Source organism: Camponotus vicinus, unplaced genomic scaffold (assembly GCF_025532165.1).
Source record: "Camponotus vicinus isolate PSW18456_S1 unplaced genomic scaffold, iyCamVici1.0 SCAF_1, whole genome shotgun sequence".
NCBI classification, from domain to species: domain Eukaryota; kingdom Metazoa; phylum Arthropoda; class Insecta; order Hymenoptera; family Formicidae; genus Camponotus; species Camponotus vicinus.
The window spans coordinates 20,823,566-20,842,427 of record NW_028141945.1 but is presented as its reverse complement, the minus strand read 5'-3'; the positions used below and the strand labels follow the sequence as shown (position 1 = coordinate 20,842,427).

General features: G+C 34.6%; 1 pseudogene; it reads left to right on the top strand.

The window, feature by feature from the left end:
* The window catches only part of LOC145968331 (small ribosomal subunit protein uS5-like), a 181,772-nt pseudogene that overhangs the window by 30,073 nt on the left and 132,837 nt on the right, over positions 1-18,862 (top strand).

Sequence of the window (18,862 nt, the reverse complement as noted above, 5' to 3'; positions counted from 1 at the left end):
CCGATTGGATCGAACGCCTGCCTATTTATAGGTGCGCGAAATCACGAGTCGCTCAGTAGAGAAAAAATGTTCGTTCTGCTATCAAGTCCTTCCGACATTCGCGATTTGAGCGTCGAACAACTACAATTTGTGTCAAAAGCTGTTCTGTTGCGAATGTGCGGTGATCACGTCCACTACGTGTGGGACAAACTTCCGGAACGCATAAAAGCGGATCCGGAGGTTCAGACGTATCGTCGCTGTTACGAACACTACAATCAGCCGTGGCAGAAAACACACATCGACGGTCCGGCACCATTGATAAAGAATTGCAGCGAATGTCAACGAAAATAGGTAGAGGCCTATTAAATCACGCGATAAACACACTTCCGATCGAATTCCATATTCCCGGCTATCAGTTTTGCGGGCCAGGCACACGGTTGGAGAAGCGATTAGTCAGAGGCGATCGAGGTATAAATCCATTGGACGCGGCGTGTCGCGAACACGATATAGCATACTCTCGGAGCAACGATCTCACCGAGAGACACGCGGCGGATAAGATACTCGCTGAGAGAGCGCGGAATCGCATCGTTGCGAGAGATTCGACTCTCGGTGAGAGAGCCGCCGCCACAGCTGTCTGGACAGCGATGAAAGCCAAGACGAAGCTCGGTATGGGTCTGAAGACGAAGACGAAGAAAAAAACGGCGAAGAAACGGATACTTCCGGTAGCGAAATGCGGCGGTGTATTGCCGATTCTACCAATGTTGGGTGCGCTCGGATCCCTGATCGGTGGAGCGGCTGGTGTAGCGAAGGTGGTGAACGACGGAAAAGCCGCGCAACGTCAGTTGCAAGAGATGCTACGTCACAATCGCGCTATGGAAGGTCACGGATTATATCTCGCTCCTTACAAATACGGACGAGGAGCCTCAACGAGAAAAAAAAAACGTCAAAGAGACGCTAAAAATGCCGCAGGGCGCAACTACCAACATACAATTGCTACAACTGGCAAAACGTATGCACATTCCATATTTTAGAGGTGTTTTCATGCGCAACTCGTTACCGATCGGTGGTATATATCAAAACGAGAGCGGCATTGTAAATTTGGATAGCGTCGAAGGACCAGGTACTCATTGGGTAGCGTATGCAAAGAGGGGGAATCGCGCTATATATTTCGACAGTTTCGGCAATCTTCGACCACCGAATGAATTGGTGCGATATCTCGGACGAAACGTAACGAAGATACAGTACAATTACACACCTGTTCAAACTTACGATCAGAGCATCTGCGGACAATTGTGCTTGCAGTTTCTTCGAACGGTCGATGCATGTGAATTTAAAGACAGATATTGCGCTATTTAACTCAGTATTCGTTAAACAGTTTCGTCGACATGTCTATGACGTTCACATTGACTGGGAAGAGTAGCGTTCTCACGGCAAACTTCTTTCCCACCATAGATTTGAGCGACGGCGAATACGAGCTCGGTCTAACGGATTTTGAGACTTATCACACGATACCGAATGTGAATTCCTCGAATAATAAATTTTACTTTGGCAAAGACGACGAGGAAATTACGATTCCCGAGGGATCGTATGAGTTGCAAAATATACATGAATTTTTGAAACAAGCAATTTCACGGAAACATCGCGATAAGAAACACATTGACTATGAAGATGATGAATATCCGATAGTGCTCCGCGCTAATTACAATACAATGAGGAGCGAGATCAAATGTGCCTACAGAATAAACTTTACCAAACCCGACAACATTGGATCGCTGCTAGGATTTTCGAATCGTATTCTCGAGCCGCGAAAATGGTACGAATCAAACATGCCGATTAACATTCTCAACGTGAATATTATCCGTATAGAGTGTAACGTGACCGCGGGTGCGTACAACAACGGCATACTCGTTCATACGATACATGAATTTTCACCGAGGGTACCACCGGGATATAAGATATCGGAAACGCCTGCACAGATCATTTACCTGCCGATCATCGCGCGGAGCATTACGGATTTAACGTTACGCGTTGTCGACCAGAACGGACGATTGCTCGATTTTCGAGGAGAAGAGATCACCGTAAGATTGCACGTATGTATGCGACGTATGAGATGCTCGTATTGAACGGATCGAAAGACGTGAGAGATAACGCAATCTTTACGAGACCAGCAACACCACCGACAACAACAACAACAACAACGTCGACGTTCGCTAATATCAAATCATCCAAGAAAAAGAAACTCAGCGCATCGAACGTTGCGTTTTTACAATCTTTGGGATTTGCGGTGCGAAACAGCTGAACGATGACCGACATTCTCAACATCGGTGATGAACCGATCTTTGACAATCGTATCATCAAGATCGAGACTCACACGTACAACCCGTTCGCCAATACAACGTTCGGACACAGTGATGAAATAAGAATACCCATACAACAACAGGATCTGTATACATTGCCGTATGAGAGTTTCCTATACATCGAGGGACAACTAACGAAAACCAAACCAGCTGAAGGAAGTGATGTGGAACTGGCAAATAATTGCGCCGCATTCATGTTCGATGAGATTCGATACGAACTCGATGGCGTTGAGATTGATCGCAATAGAAACGTAGGAATAACTACTACGCTCAAAAACTATGTAACGGTATCATCCGATAGAAACGTGATTATGAAAAACGCTGGCTGGGATCCGTGGACCTATGAGAATGGACATTTCAATTTTTGCGTACCGCTCCACATGTTATTGGGATTTTGCGAGGATTATAAACGAGTGGTGATTAACGCTCGTCACGAATTGATCTTAATACGATCGCGCAACAATAATAATTGTCTGTTTGGAGATTCGACACTGGAACCTGTGATCAACATATTCAAGATACAATGGCGAATGCCACACGTGCTGTTGAGCGAGATCGAAAAACTGTCGATGCTGCGTGCTCTGGAAAGCGGACGATATCTCAGCATGGGTTTTCGCTCGTGGGATCTATACGAGTTTCCGCTATTGCAGCTTACAACCAAGCATTCGTGGGCCATTAAGACCGCGACTCAACTGGAGAAACCACGATACGTTGTCTTCGCTCTGCAGACAAACCGGAAAAATATCATGTCTGAGGATACGAGTCGATTCGACCACTGCAAATTAATCAACGTGAAACTCTATCTGAATTCGGAATGTTATCCGTACGACGATATGAATCTGGATTTCGAAAAAGGCAGATGTGCCATTCTCTACGACACGTACGCGCGCTTCTGCAAGATCTATTACGGATACGAGTATCTCGAGCCGAGTCTCTCCATCTTACAGTTTCAACGTCATGGTCCGTTCGTGATTATCGATTGTTCTCGACAAAACGAATCGGTCAAGAGCGCAACCGTGGATGTGAGATTGGAATTCGAATGTAAGGAGAACGTGCCGGCGAATACCACTGCGTACTGTCTCATCATACACGATCGTGTGATCCAGTACAATCCGTTGACCAACGTTGTACGCAAAATCACCTAAGCGATAACATCGACACAAGAGAGAGAGGGGAGGAGAAGCAGGATATAAATCAAAGTGCTGCGAGATGATTTTAGAGTTTTGTCATTCATCTCGACTAACGTATCGAAGAGAGAGATCTCGTCATGTCCGTACCAACGTTTGTGGATCTGCAAGGATTTATTGTCGGGAGAAATTTTGTCGTGAAGGAAGCTGCGGTTCTGAGAAAGGGATATGTTCTCTCGCATTACTTTTTCGCAAGTCCCGTACCGTGGAACGTGCTTACAAAATCTGAGCGATGTCAAGTCTCATGGGTGATTAGAAATCATCATGGATTACAATGGGAAGACGGAAACGTTCCGTATGGCTTGGCTCAGCGTGTAATTACAACAGCTGTCGTTGGTACGATACACGAAGAAGAAGAAGAAGAATCGTCTGTCGTGTACGTTAAAGGACTTGAAAAGCGAAAATGGCTGACCGATATACTAGACGATGCGGGAAACGGCTATATTATTGAAACCTTGGATGCAGACTATGAAGATATTGATTCTCTAAATAAATTAGATATTACCAATAGTATGCGATGTGGAAAACATGTTAAGAATTGCGCATTACAAAATGTATTCAAAATATTTAACTGGTGGTCGCAACGCCAGAAAGAATTGCAAGAAAATAAAATATGTAAACATTAATATGTTTTATCTCTTATTTCCCCTTCCTAGACCTTTCTATGCGTTTCTAAGAATTTTTTGTCTGAGCGTTATCCCTCCTCCTAAAATTCAAAGCATTGATCCCCCCACCACATTATACTTTTGGAAGATGAGCGTCATGTATACTCGGTTATTTCTTATACGATCAGTGTCGCGTTAACACCGCTCTCGTGGTTCACTTTTCATAACTCCCAGAGAAATGTATTACGTCGAAAGAAACGGAAACAGCGGCATCGGAGGACGTGTGAATAATTACGTACCGAGTCGTGATAAAACTCCATCGTTTGAGAACAAATGTGACAAGTAAGTTTCATTTAACTTCTTTCTATTTTTTATATATTTTTTTTTACAAATTGTATTATTACTATTATTTTAATTTTAATTTTTCTGTAGCATTTCGTTGGAACATCGTGCGGTTCGTATACTAGGTAGACGATACGCATTGACAGCTACGGAATTCAAATTCCTCGAAATTGGTATCAACGTGGGTCCACCGAGTTACGTGGAGATTGCCATAGGAGATCATCGAGGAAAGGTATAATCTAAAAGGATATTATCTCTCGAAACGTGGAAGGGACTCTACGAGCAACGTCGCAATATTCAAAAATTACTTTGGAACAACTCTAAAGATGACTACAATTTCATAAGCGTTGGACCGCTAACAGTGAGAGTTCGTACGATTAACGACGTCAAACTCATAAGTCTCGAATCTTCAAACGTATGCTTGATGATGGTCGAATCGACATTACATCGTATGTTCGATCTCGATCAATGCATAGATGTAACTTTTGATCGATTGGGTAAAATTATCGAAACAGTTGATGTCAAGTTTACGCAATTCTCCAATATCGCGTCTACTGTAATAAATCCAAAAGAAAGATCTAATGTAATACGCGCGAGTGACGCTTTCAACAAGCATCAGCTCGTCGATTGTGAGCTGGCAGCTTTAGTTTTTAGTTCATAGTACGTAAGAAAAAAAAAATATATATATATATATATATATATACATAAAACATAAATAAAGTTTTAAGTCTAAATCATGACGTAATTTCTTCGCACGCATTTCCATCCACCCAATCCTCTTCAAAGGAATACCGCTTATATTGTTTAATTCGAAAAAAAATCTAGAATTACTTATATTGTGGGAGAGGGGGTGTATCACAACAGCACAAAACTATTTTGTTTGCGAAAACATGTCCCGACGCGTTAGTCAGCCTTAAGACCCAATCCTCTTCAAAGGAATACCGCTTATATTGTTTAATTCGAAAAAAAATCTAGAATTACTTATATTGTGGGGAGAGGGGGAGGGTACCGCGAGAGCCATTTTGTTTGCGAAAAACATGTCCCGACACGTTAGTCTCGGCCCGAAGACCCAATCCTCTTCAAATACCGCTGTTTATCAATCGGTTTATGATTGTTTATACTTGTCATAAAACATCCAACACAAGCGTCCCCCGCCCCGCCCCGCAGCCCCCGCGCCTACGAAATCCCCTTCATCCCGCGTGACGTCATTCCCCCGCGCCACCGAAAACCCCCTCCATCCTGCGTGACGTCATTCCCCCGCGCCGCTGAGATCCCCTCGCGCCTCACCCCCCCTGAGAGGACCTGAGTTAGAACCCGCCTTGTATACCTACTTTAATCCTTGCTCGTTGTATCGTTGCATTCCCGACCTGTTGACTCGAAGCTGATTCTCGTAAGTGAAATGGGATTTTCGCTCGTACCGAAACCGGGAGTGCCGTTCAAAGTATATACATATTAAGTATATACATCGCGCGATATCAAATATAAAATTTTTAATCGCATCGAAATAGTGCGGAAATCGTTAAGTATCGCGAGTATAATAGCGAAAATAGCGATATAAAAATATCGCTCGTGAGTACGGGAGTGCCGTTGAAAGTATCGCGCGTCAACAACATGAGAGGAGGAGGAGGCCTGGGAGAGGCATCAGGCACCTGTGAAGCAACTCTATGGTAAATAAATTATCGCTTATATATAATTATTTATTAATTGCGTACGCGCGATTTAAATTAAGTAATTAATAGCGTAATTTGATTTTTTATTTACATGACTTAAACAAGAGAAAAAGAGAGAAATTTTTACATAAAAACTGTAATTTAAAAGTTTCTACGTTCGAATAGCTTTTAATAGAATTATTAAATTATTACTTATTAGTAGAATTTTTTTCAAAATTTATAAAATTGTTTATCTGCTTATTATTTAGGTGCGTCGGATATAAAATTAAATGCATATAATAATAATTTTTTGACCGTGACTACAATTTGAATCTTCTTTGTATGTTACAGACCAACAAACTATTGTCAGAGGAGGAAGTGGCCTGGGGGAGGTATCTTGCATCGGCGAAGCAACCTGATGGTGAATATTTATTATTTGTATGTTAATTGTTATCAATCGTACGCATAATAATTCGTTCTTTTAATTTAAAGGAATTAGAGAGAAAGAATTTTATAAATATAAAAATTTCTATTTAAAAAATAATTTCAAAATATATAAAATCTTCCCATACGTGTTTATATCTGCTTATTATTTTACATAACGGATATGAAATTCCGCACAATAATAATTTTTTGAAATATTGATTGTATTTTGAACTTTGTTATAAATGAATTTTAGATTTGTATGTTACAGACGTAGTTTTAACGACAACGTAGTTTCGATAACAACAACTCCGCTGCTGCACATCAATGCCACGGTGAGTGACAAAAACTTTTATTTAATTTTATGGCAACGGTAGAGATTGTAGATAAATCCGTTGCCTTAAAATGGATGAGCTAGGATAAATTAAAAAACTTTTAATAAATTCGTTCGAAATGTATTGCATCCATCGCGAAAATATATTGCAGTATTTTAATTATAAAGAAAGAAGATCGAGAAAAGATCATTTTTGTATAAATTTTATCTAATTTATTGAAAAGAACATTAAAAATTTTATCAATTACATCTTATGCTAATTTATTCTTATAACGCGTATTTATCTTATTCACTTATCTTATTCTAATATCTTATTCTTATAGCTCATCCATTATAGAATTTGTTGTAGATATTGTTTTTAAACTTAATGTAAAGCCAAATGATTAATTAATGAAATAACTTGTAATATGATAAGTGTTATACACATATTAATTTTATATTATATTATAAATTATGCATTACTATAAAAATTTATTAATTATATATATTATTATAATATCAATCAATTTTTATTGATAATCTGTACAGAAAACTTTTATATTATAAAAATTTTATATATTATACTAGGCTGCTAACAACTAAAGTCAGGATAACCATTTACAATTGGGCAGGATACATATACAGATTAGATTAATATATACATATTGTGTCATTTCATTTTGCTGGCATTTATTAAAATAAATATAAACTGCAACGAGATAAAAATAAATAATATAAGCAGTTATAAAATATTAAAATATAGTATTAAAATAAATATACAAGCAATAATTATATAAATTACAATTGCATCTTTCGAGAATGACAGTGTTACGTTAAATTCTGTGATACCCGGCATAAATTCTGCCTAATTATAAATGGTTGCTTTTGTTTTATATTTTACCATATGAAATATGGCCGTGTTAGCACTCTAATACAATATATAGAAATTTGTAATTTGGCTTTATTTCAGTTTAAAAAATGAAATTGAATTTATTTTTAAAAATGCTTTAAAAATAAAATCTAAATTATTAAAATTATTCTTTTCAGGAATATTAAGAAAATTGTACATATATAATTATTAGTGTTTAAGAAATATCATGAATACATTCTTATGCAAATTACACCAAAAATTACATAATAATAATACACGAAAAATTATCCAAAGTATACGTATAATGCTTATATAATAGTAATTCATTAAATTAACATATTTGATTCTATAGTATATATTTTTGAAATATTCATTAAAAGAGTAACTGTTTGTATTTTAATATCAAAGAGTCATTAATAAATTCGAAATCTATTTATAAATTCTATCGCGCGGAACTGAATATTCATGAAATAAATTATGATTACGAAAATACCGTGCTTTTTCCGCGTTCTTTTCGCGTTTTCAGACGAGATTGCCATTTTAATAAAGGATCTTATTGCCGTCCCTCTCAAATAATATTCTCAAATATTGCTAATTAAAAGTAAAAAAATATCGAATAAGAGTATAAAGAGTTGATGTTAAGTTAGCGATTAAGTATTAGCTTCACAAAATTTAACGATCGCCTTCGATGTTATGAAATTGCGAGTCAATTATTATACGGATTTAATGATTTACTTTCTATTCGATTTCTGTATTTACGAATTTCGTATCCGAAATAAATATTCGTAAAATTAATAAATTACGGAAACATATCATATTTATTTCCGCATTCTTTACCTATTCTTAAACGAAATTGCCATTTTAATAAAGGATCTTACCGCTGTCCCTCTCGTGAAATAATATTCCTGAATATTGCGCTAATTAAATATAAAAAAATATGGAATAAGAGTGTGAAAATTCGATGTGTTAAGTCAACGATTAAATATTAGCTTTATAAAATTAAACGATCACCTTCGATATTATAGAATCGCGAGTTAATTATTATCAATTTAATAATTTGTTTCTTCGGTTATATTTGTGTATTTACGAATTTTGTATCGGAAAATATTCATAAATAAATTAATAAATTACGGTTGCGAAAACACCGTGTATTTTCCGCGTTCTTTTCGCGTTCTTTTACGAGATTATCATTTTAATAAAAGAGTTATCGTTGTTCCTTTCGTTAGATAAACGGTAATGAAAGTTGCGTGGCTCGTACCGCCGAGGAGTCGAAACGATTTTCATCATGGAGAATTATTTTTCATCGGTTCTTGTAAGATCCATTCGCGACGTCTAGTTCGGTGCCCTGTTAAAAATTGGAAATTTTTATTGTAAGAATGGAATTAATCCCAGGTTTTCCTGGCAATTTCCGACAGCAATGATTTCGGTAGTCATTCAACGACGAACGCCATGCGCTTCTTTAAAGTCGAATTAATTTAAGTAATATACAGGGTGACCCATTTTAACTTAGGCAGCCAAATAACTCGAAAAATAAGCAAGATAGAGAAAAATGTTTTAGACAAAAGTTGTATGGTTTCGAGGGGGCCATAAGATGGTATCAGATGGTTTGACCTTGAAGAGTCATTTGAAGGTCACGTGAAGGTCACTTCAATTTTTTTAAATGGAACATCCTATATATTTTTGTACATTCTTGTAGCTCATCTCGAGAGCTTTCCAAAACACTATAATTAAGTACATTTTCGTTAAGTACTTTTTGAGTTATGAGGCTTGAAATCATTTCTTAATTTTATATAAACCATAAAATATCTAGTAAAATATTTATTTTTCGATTATCTTACCTTAATACTTTTATGTACAAAATAATGAGAGGAATCAATTGGTGTAAAGAAAACACATAGTTGTTTCGAAGAAAAAATATGTAATTTGCAATTAACAATTCCATATTTTTTCTTAAAAACAACTATGTGTTTTCTTTACACCAATTGATTCCTCTCATTATTTTGTACATAAAAGTATTAAGGTAAGATAATCGAAAAATGAATATTTTACAAGATATTTTACGGTTTATGTAAAATTAAGAAATTATTTCAAGCATCATAACTCAAAAAGTACTTAACGGAAAGGTACTTAATTATAGTGTTTTGGAAAGCTCTCGAAATAAGCTACAAGAATGTACAAAAATATATAGGGTATTCCATTTAAAAAAATTGAAGTGACCTTCACGTGACCTTCAAATGACTCTTCAAGGTCAAACCAATGATACCATCTTATGGCCCCCTCGAAACCATACAACTTTTGTCTAAAACATTTTTCTCTATCTTGCTTATTTTTCGAGTTATTTGGCTGCCTAAGTTAAAATGGGTCACCCTGTATATTTAGATGTGAGAGAAATGCATCTATTCTTTTCTTCGTTAAATATGTTCTGTCATTATTAAGATTAGAATTATTATTGTCTAATGCCAGAAAGGTTTAATAGTAGATTAAATATGGATATAGCATTGTGTATAAATTTCTATTTTTCAAGTAATTTCATATTATAATTAGTTTTTTATTAACTTTTTGATAAAAATGATTACGAACGAATATATTTCATTAATTATTAATTAATTATCTCATTTGAAAAATTATTTCTACGTACTGGGGATATTAATATTAGTTTTTAGTTTCTTTTAAGAAACTATTTGCAGGTATTGGACATCCATCACCAATTTAGAATATTAGTTTTTAGATATATACCATTTTATATATATGTATAATACATATGTATATATGTATATGTATATGTATATGTATATGTATATGTATATAATACATATGTATATATGTAAAATACATGTGCACAAATTAACGTATCCAAAATATTTTTATAATTTTTATTAATATGATATATTATATATACGCGAAATTATATATGAATGTTACATAAAATGTGCGAATACTTAAAAATCTAGAGACGAATCGAATGGGTACCCCTATATCAGTAAAATATTGATTAAAAGAAAAAAAATTATTAATTTAAACGTTATAAGAATAAGAATAATCTAGAGAATTAATCTAGAATTAATTATATATTTAAAATTATTTCATTTATTTTATTTTGCACACTATTCGAATTGAAATTTTTTAAATCTTGCTGTTATCGGGTTCGATTCGTCTCGCGCGCGCAAACGGTACACCAAATTATGTGTTCGCACATTTAACACAAACTCCAATGATGCATGTATTTTATTATTTATAAATATTATCGTTCGTAATCACATTTCTATAAAAAAAAATCGTTACATCCATTTAATTTTCAATGAAGAAATATATTTCTTAGTAATGGAAGAACATGTTTTCTGACGTGCATATCAATTTCGTGAACTGAACATAATGATGAGGGATAATTGTCGTCGATTTATTACTGAAATCATTGCTATTGGGAACTGTCCGGAAGATCCGGGATTCGTTCCCTCCTACAGTGAAGTTCCCGACGTTCACTTAACTTTTCTTCGCAGATTGATCTTGCGAAATCTGATGTAGAAACAAGATGTTAATATCGTTCTCCATTTTTAAGGTCGCTCCTCTTTTTATCGGATATTACCGGTATGTCACTCGCGTATCTGCATTTGAATATTTTGAATATTATCGATTTATTTATTCGTCGTGTTTTATCGCGAATTTTAAATCGCGATTTATCTTATAAAAATTCGCAAATTTATCGATCGATGAATTGTATATTCGCAAACATTACAGACCTCAAATGTTTGTCGAAACATCTTCGATTTTCTATATTTACGTGACAATAATTATATCGCGCTCGTATCTATTGAGAGCTTCGATTATTATATTATGAAAATTATAGGTATCGCGATCAAATATTCCGCATATTATCGATTTATTTATTCGTCGCGTTTTCTCGTGAATTCGAATCGCGATTTATCTTGTAAAGATTCGTAAATGACAGTGAGTACTATATTCGTAAATATTACAGACATCAAATTGTCTGTCGAAATATCTTTACATTTATGTGATAATAATTATATCGCGCGCGATTATAATGTCTATTAAAGCTTCGATTATTATATTATAAAAATTATACATATCGCAATCGAATATTCCGAATATTATCGATTTATTTAATCGTCGCGTTTTCTCGGGAATTTTAAATCGCCCTTATAATTTAACGTTATCTTATAATTTAATCGTTGACTTATTCATCGAAGCTTTGTCTCTCTTTCCATGTCTTTGAATATTGTCTTTAATAAGTCCGCGCAAAATGCGCCAGTAATGCAAATACTTTCTTCTACAATCGTAGAAATGATCAATAATTTTATTAATGACTTTCGATCACGATTATTTACGTTACATATAATTACGTTACATTAAATTCTATTATTGCATATCTATTATTAATAATAAATGTCGCGTAATTAATCATCGCTAATCAGTCTCGTCTGGACTATGTAAAAATGTTTAGTAAATTTTATATTATACGTATATTTTGGACATTTTCGTGTAATAAATTATTCCATGTAATAAATTATTTTGTATTAAATTTCGAATTATATTTTATATTAAATTTGTATTATATATATATATTTTGTCATATATTTTGTAATATATATATATTTGTAATGTAATTATTTTTATGCTAATTAATAATTTAATATGTTTATGTTAGTATGTTCATGTTAATATTTTTTATGTTAATTAATAATTTAATATTTTGTAATGTGTTTTTTATGCAATTGCAAATTAATTGTAATTTACATATATATTATAATTATGTAATATATATTTTATAAATGTATTATATTTTCTGTTTGAAAACTCTGTATTAAAAGAAAATAAAAATAAAATAAAAAAATAAAAAAAATTTTTCCTCCTTGATGTATCTCCACCTTAACGAAGGCATTTGCCGGGTGAGGAGGTTTGAGTACTTTAATGATCCGGAGAGCTATGCGGCGGTAACACAAGCTGGTATTCGTACAGTGTCTATTCTTATATTTAATCATATTAAATATCTTAGATCGCGTCTTAAGATTATGTTCGACAAATAGTAGTATAACATTTCCAAATTTTATTTATGATCTTAAATATAAAACCATGAATACCGGTGGTAGTTATCGGTAGGGTCACCCATGCCGGACAGGTAGAAGGGGAAGAGTTAGACTAAGAGAGATACACAAAAATACATATATATTATATATAATATTTTTAAATAAATCAGAAGTAAAAGAAATAGCAATTGAGAGAGTAGAAAAAAGAAAATTTTGTGCGATTTGAACACTTTTTAAGAATTCCTAACTATAAATGGCTAGAAGATATTAATCACCACGATAAACATCATAAGAAGGAAGAAACACGACAAGTGCCTATGATCTAGAGAATGCAACAATCCATGACAATCTAAAGATTCGAAAAAGAGGATGCGTTGGATAAAAATGCACAGTAAGAATGAAAAAACAGCTTGCAATTATATACGATCCGTTAATAATAATATTTTTTAATTATGTTACATTTTATAATTTAGTAATATTTTGCTATTATAAAAACTATAGTAAAATATAATAAAATATGTTTCCCTGGCGAAAATAAATATCGGAGCGTAAGTCGAATGTAAAGAAAGAGTAACAGAAGTGTAAACGAAGCTTCTAGGAGGCGTAAATTGAAACAACGAAACGTAAACGAAGTATTAACGCTTCGTTTACGTTTCGTTGTTTCAATTTACGCCTCTTAGAAGCTTCGTTTACACTACTGTTACTCTTTCTTTACATTCGACTTACGCTCCGATATTTATTTTCCGCCAGGGTTGCTATATGAAGAGTTCAACTTTCAAAAACATATCTTATATAAAGAAAAAAGCATTTGAGATATTTTGTAGTGTCTGTATTTTTGGAGTATTTTTGGAGCTTTATATACTGATACCTCAGAAGAATCATTTTGACAAATTCTATATATGCATTACTAATTAAAATCTAATTACTTAAAAAAATTGATGAACATCAAAGCTCAATTTACGGCTAAGTATTGTTAGTAATTGATATTATATAATACAGTACTTAAAATTATTTTAATATATAATTCTCTCTTCCTCTCTCTCTCTCTCCCTTAAAAAATTCATTTTAATCTTTTATCTATATAATAATTAAGACATATATTATACACAGAAAACAAATTATTAATCAAAAATTATTAACTTGATTAAATGCTTTATTTTGTTATCGTTTCTTTAGCCTGACAGTGAAATCGCATGATCGAGTGATTAACAAATGATTTGTGATACAATCGTATAATAAATTAATAATTTAAAATACTTCTCTACATTAGTTTCATATATCGAGTAGATATATATGTCATAATATATAAAATATTTTTGCAACAAATTAATAATAATACCGCGTTCGATCTTTGCAACATATAACGCATTGATATGTAAAAGTGTTATGGTTCTCATCATTCGCGCAATGATACTTGAGCAGAAAAATGACACGAGAAGCTCCGTCGAATTCCTTTTCTAAACGCGATTGATTTGATAAGTACATTGAGAAATAATTTGATATGGTTAATACTTAATTTCATATATGTTAAATAATACGTAAAATTACGTTGCGACGATAGATCTCGAAATGCATATTTCACGATGTATACAATTTAATCGAGAATCGATTAAGTAATACAAATCCAAAATATCAAATAATCATTTCGATTATGTTTAGATTGTCAAGTAAAATGGTAAAGTAACACGGATGAAATATATTTGACTTTAAGTATTAAAATAATAATTATTGCCCGTAAAGATCGCAATAATCGAAATAATTATTTGATATTTTGGATTTGTATCACTTAATCGATTCTTGATTAAATTGTATACATCGTGAAATATGCATTTCGAGATCTATCGTCGCAACGTAATTTTACGTATTATTTAACATATATGAAATTAAGTATTAACCATATCAAATTATTTCTCAATGTACTTATCAAATCAATCGCGTTTAGAAAAGGAATTCGACGGAGCTTCTCGTGTCATTTTTCTGCTCAAGTATCATTGCGCGAATGATGAGAACCATAACACTTTTACATATCAATGCGTTATATGTTGCAAAGATCGAACGCGGTATTATTATTAATTTGTTGCAAAAATATTTTATATATTATGACATATATATCTACTCGATATATGAAACTAATGTAGAGAAGTATTTTAAATTATTAATTTATTATACGATTGATGCATCACAAATCTTTTTGTTAATCACTCGATCATGCGATTTCACTGTCAGGCTAAAGAAACGATAACAAAATAAATGCATTTAGTCAAGTTAATAATTTTTGATTAATAATTTGTTTTCTGTGTATAATATATGTCTTCATTATTATATAAATAAAAGATTAAAATGAATTTTTTTGAGGGAGAGAGAGAGAGAGAGAGAGAGAGAGAGAGAGAGAAAGAGAGAGAGAGAGAGGAAGAGAGAATTATATATTAAAATAATTTTAAGTACTGTATTATATAATATCAATTACTAACAATACTTAGCCGTAAATTGAGCTTTGATGTTCATCAATTTTTTTAAGTAATTAGATTTTAATTAGTAATGCATATATAGAATTTGTCAAAATGATTCTTCTGAGGTATCAGTATATAAAGCTTTAAAAATGCTCCAAAAATACAGACATTGCAAAATATCTCAAATTTGTTCACTTTTTCCTTTATATAAGATATGTTTTCGAAAGTTGAATTCTTCATGTAGCAAACATATTTTATAATATTTTACTATAGTTTTTATAATAGCAAAATATTACTAAATTATAAAATGTGACATAATTAAAAAATATTATTATTAACGGATCGTATATAATTGCAAGCTGTTTTTTCGTTCTTACTGTGCATTTTTATCCAACGCATCCTCTTTTTCGAATCTTTAGATTGTCATGGATTGTTGCATTCTCAAGATCATAGGCACTTGTCGTGTTTTTTCCTTCTTATGATGTTTATCGTGATGATTAATATCTTCTAGCCATTTATAGTTAGGAATTCTTAAAAAGTGTTCAAATCGCACAAAATCTTTTTTCTACTCTCTCAGTTGCTATTTCTTTTACTTCTGATTTATTTAAAAATATTATATATAATATATATGTATTTTTGTATATCTCTCTTAGTCTGACTCTTCCCCTTCATATAAGCTAAAACTATTTTTTCTCGTATAAGATTTCTAAATATCGTGTTAACGAATCGCTGAAATACTGCCGACGAATTGCAAAAACCGAAAGGAACTCGCAAGAATTCGTAATGACCGTCCGGTACAATAAACGCAGTATATTTTTGACTCGACTTGTCCATCCGCACATGGAAAAATCCATTTTTGAGGTCGAGTGTACTAAAGATACGAGCGTCCTGCAATAAATCTAACTGGTCCTCGATCAACGGCAACGGATATCTATCTTTAACAATTTTCTTATTCACCATCCGATAGTCAACGCATAATCTATAAGTCATCTTTTTTTCGAACGAGTACCACTGGACTAGCATAGTCAGAGGTAGATGGCTGAACAATTCCATCCGTAATCTATTGATCAATCTGCATATTAACTATCTCTTTTTCAGATGCGGATAAACGTCTCGCGGATTGATATACGGGTTCTTCATCTTTAAGTACAAGTTTCATCGTTATGTCCGGCTCACGCGTCTTATTCGGCCTGTAATTATTTACGAGATTTTCTATCGCTAAACGTTGATCGGAATTTTTAACGTGCGATACGTCTATGAGATCCGCTCGATGCACCTCGTTGTTAGTTACATCAATCTTTAATACCTCGGGTACGCTATCTTCGCATCCCGCGTTTGCATACGTCGCTTCCGATAACGGACTAATAGTTACTTCTTCGACGCCTTTAAGATTAACATTAGTCATATTTAAAAAGCTCGTTCCTATCAATAGCTTATACCGGAGCATATTATTTGAAACTACATGTACGCAAATCGGATATGAATGCCCGTCTACAATGATTTCTGTTTGAAACCCTCCTAACGTCACATTATTGCTCGAACCCACGCCGTCGAAATATATTTCGCCTAAACTTAATCGAGGAGATAGAAGCTTAACATGTTCATCCGCGCGAATTAAGGTAACATCGTTTGCTGAATCTATCACCGCCTCAATCTCCCAACCGTTAAGCAGAACATTTTTAAAATATTTACAAGGCGAAACCCCCGTCACCGCGCAATTTTCTTTATTCGCGTTCGTCTTCTCGGAGCATTTCGACGCGATATGCCCACGCTCGCCACATTTAAAGCATTTAGCGCCTCGCTCTTTTGTCGGACAGTTTGCACTTACATGATCGCGCTCGCTGCAATTAAAACAACGTACAACTTTAGTCGAATGCTTTTTGTTTCCTCCATCGTTAACAGTCTCTTTTCGCTCGCTTTTATTTTGATTACCATTTCGTTTGTTCGATGTCGATGATCCTGGTGTGTCTGCTCGGTCTCGAAGAGTTACCTTCTCAAATCCTTCTAGCAATCCATCTGTTGTCGTAAATCGTTGTATACGCGCTTGGTTTTGAAGTGCCTCGTCTGGAATGCCTTCAATCACGTACTCAAGTATCTCGCTGTCGTCGATCGGTACTCGGTTGCTCATAATGATTTTCTCATGGAAATATTCGTGGAAAGTCTCGTCTTTCTTCCACATACGTTCTTCAAATTTTTTCCGAATTGCCACCTTGCTCTGTCAACGATGAAACATAGCTCTCAGCTCGTCCAGAAGACGATCAAATGTCATCGCAATGTATTCCGGTTTGGAATGTAGCCACTCGAGTGCTTTCCCTTTAAGCCGCATGCCCACAAGTATTTTCGCAGTATCGTCTTCCAATTTATATGTCGCTTGAGTAGCTTGAGTAGCTTGAGTAGCTTTTCCCAAATCTCATAATCACTAGATTGACTGCTGAAATTACTGAGCAAATCCGCTATTGCCGTAATATTTGCTCGCGGCTGACCGGCCAAAACATTGTTGTTCGCGGCAGCAATGCTATGCGTCGATTGTTGTCGACTTTCGTCTTCTGCAACTGGCTCGGTATATACTCCTCGTCGCATTGCTTCTATTTCAAGACTTGCCAATGCTAACTCACGCTCTAACAACTCTCTCTCTCTTCTATATAAATCGATCTCTCGTTGCTGTGGATTAATCGTTGGCTGCGCATTTGATGTGCCAGCTCCTTGTAAAGAATCCCCGACATCTTCATCATCTTCTCTTCTATCGTCCAACCACGCTTCCGATGGATCAGCTTCCATTATGCGCGAGATTAATTCGGTTTTCGTGTCGAAACTGGACCACGCGCTGATAGCAACTCTTTTAAGGCAGCTACCGTGAGTTTATTCAGATCTCTCATCTCTACACTACTCGAACACCTTCTCGTCCTCTATATTTCTCTCTTCTACACAACACAATGCGATATCCCGCGGACACACTACGGAACCTTCTTGAAGACGATCGAATGCTCGAATATTCTTGCTCGAAATCTCTCTCTTCTCTCTTGCACACTATTCGAAGATCTCTCGTCCTCTGTCTCTCTCTTTCACACAACTCACAACACTGCTCGCGGAAACTTCTCGAAAATGCCCGATTAAATGTTCAAATATTCCATTGACTCGTTATTATCCCGTTATGCACCGTTATTATCCCGTTATTATCCGTTATCATCCCGGACGAGCTCCCAAATTGTAGGAGATTTTGGTGTAAGGATGTAAAATAGAATAGAATACTTTTTAGGGCAAATGACTGTTATTTATTCGTTGGATTACAAGATTAATACGAACAAAGAGATACGCTCATCTAACATACGTCTTCGCGCTCTCGCAACGACACAGAGACTACTCGTATTGCGAACCGAAAAATGCTCGAGCGACCTATCTGTTTATACCTAACTCAAGTGCTCGGGTGGTCTATCTGTTTATTTCTAGGAAAATACTCAAGCACTTGGGCAGCCCTACGGACTCACTCTCCTTCATTGTTAACAAAATAAAGAAAAGATACGCGTCCTTTTTGGAAACATCGGACGTAATGTTTTTGCATAAGAAGCACGATCAAAATCTTCTTCCGTGACTTTACAAGAGATAGAAGTAAGTACATATTTGAGAAATTTTTTGTCCTTTCACAT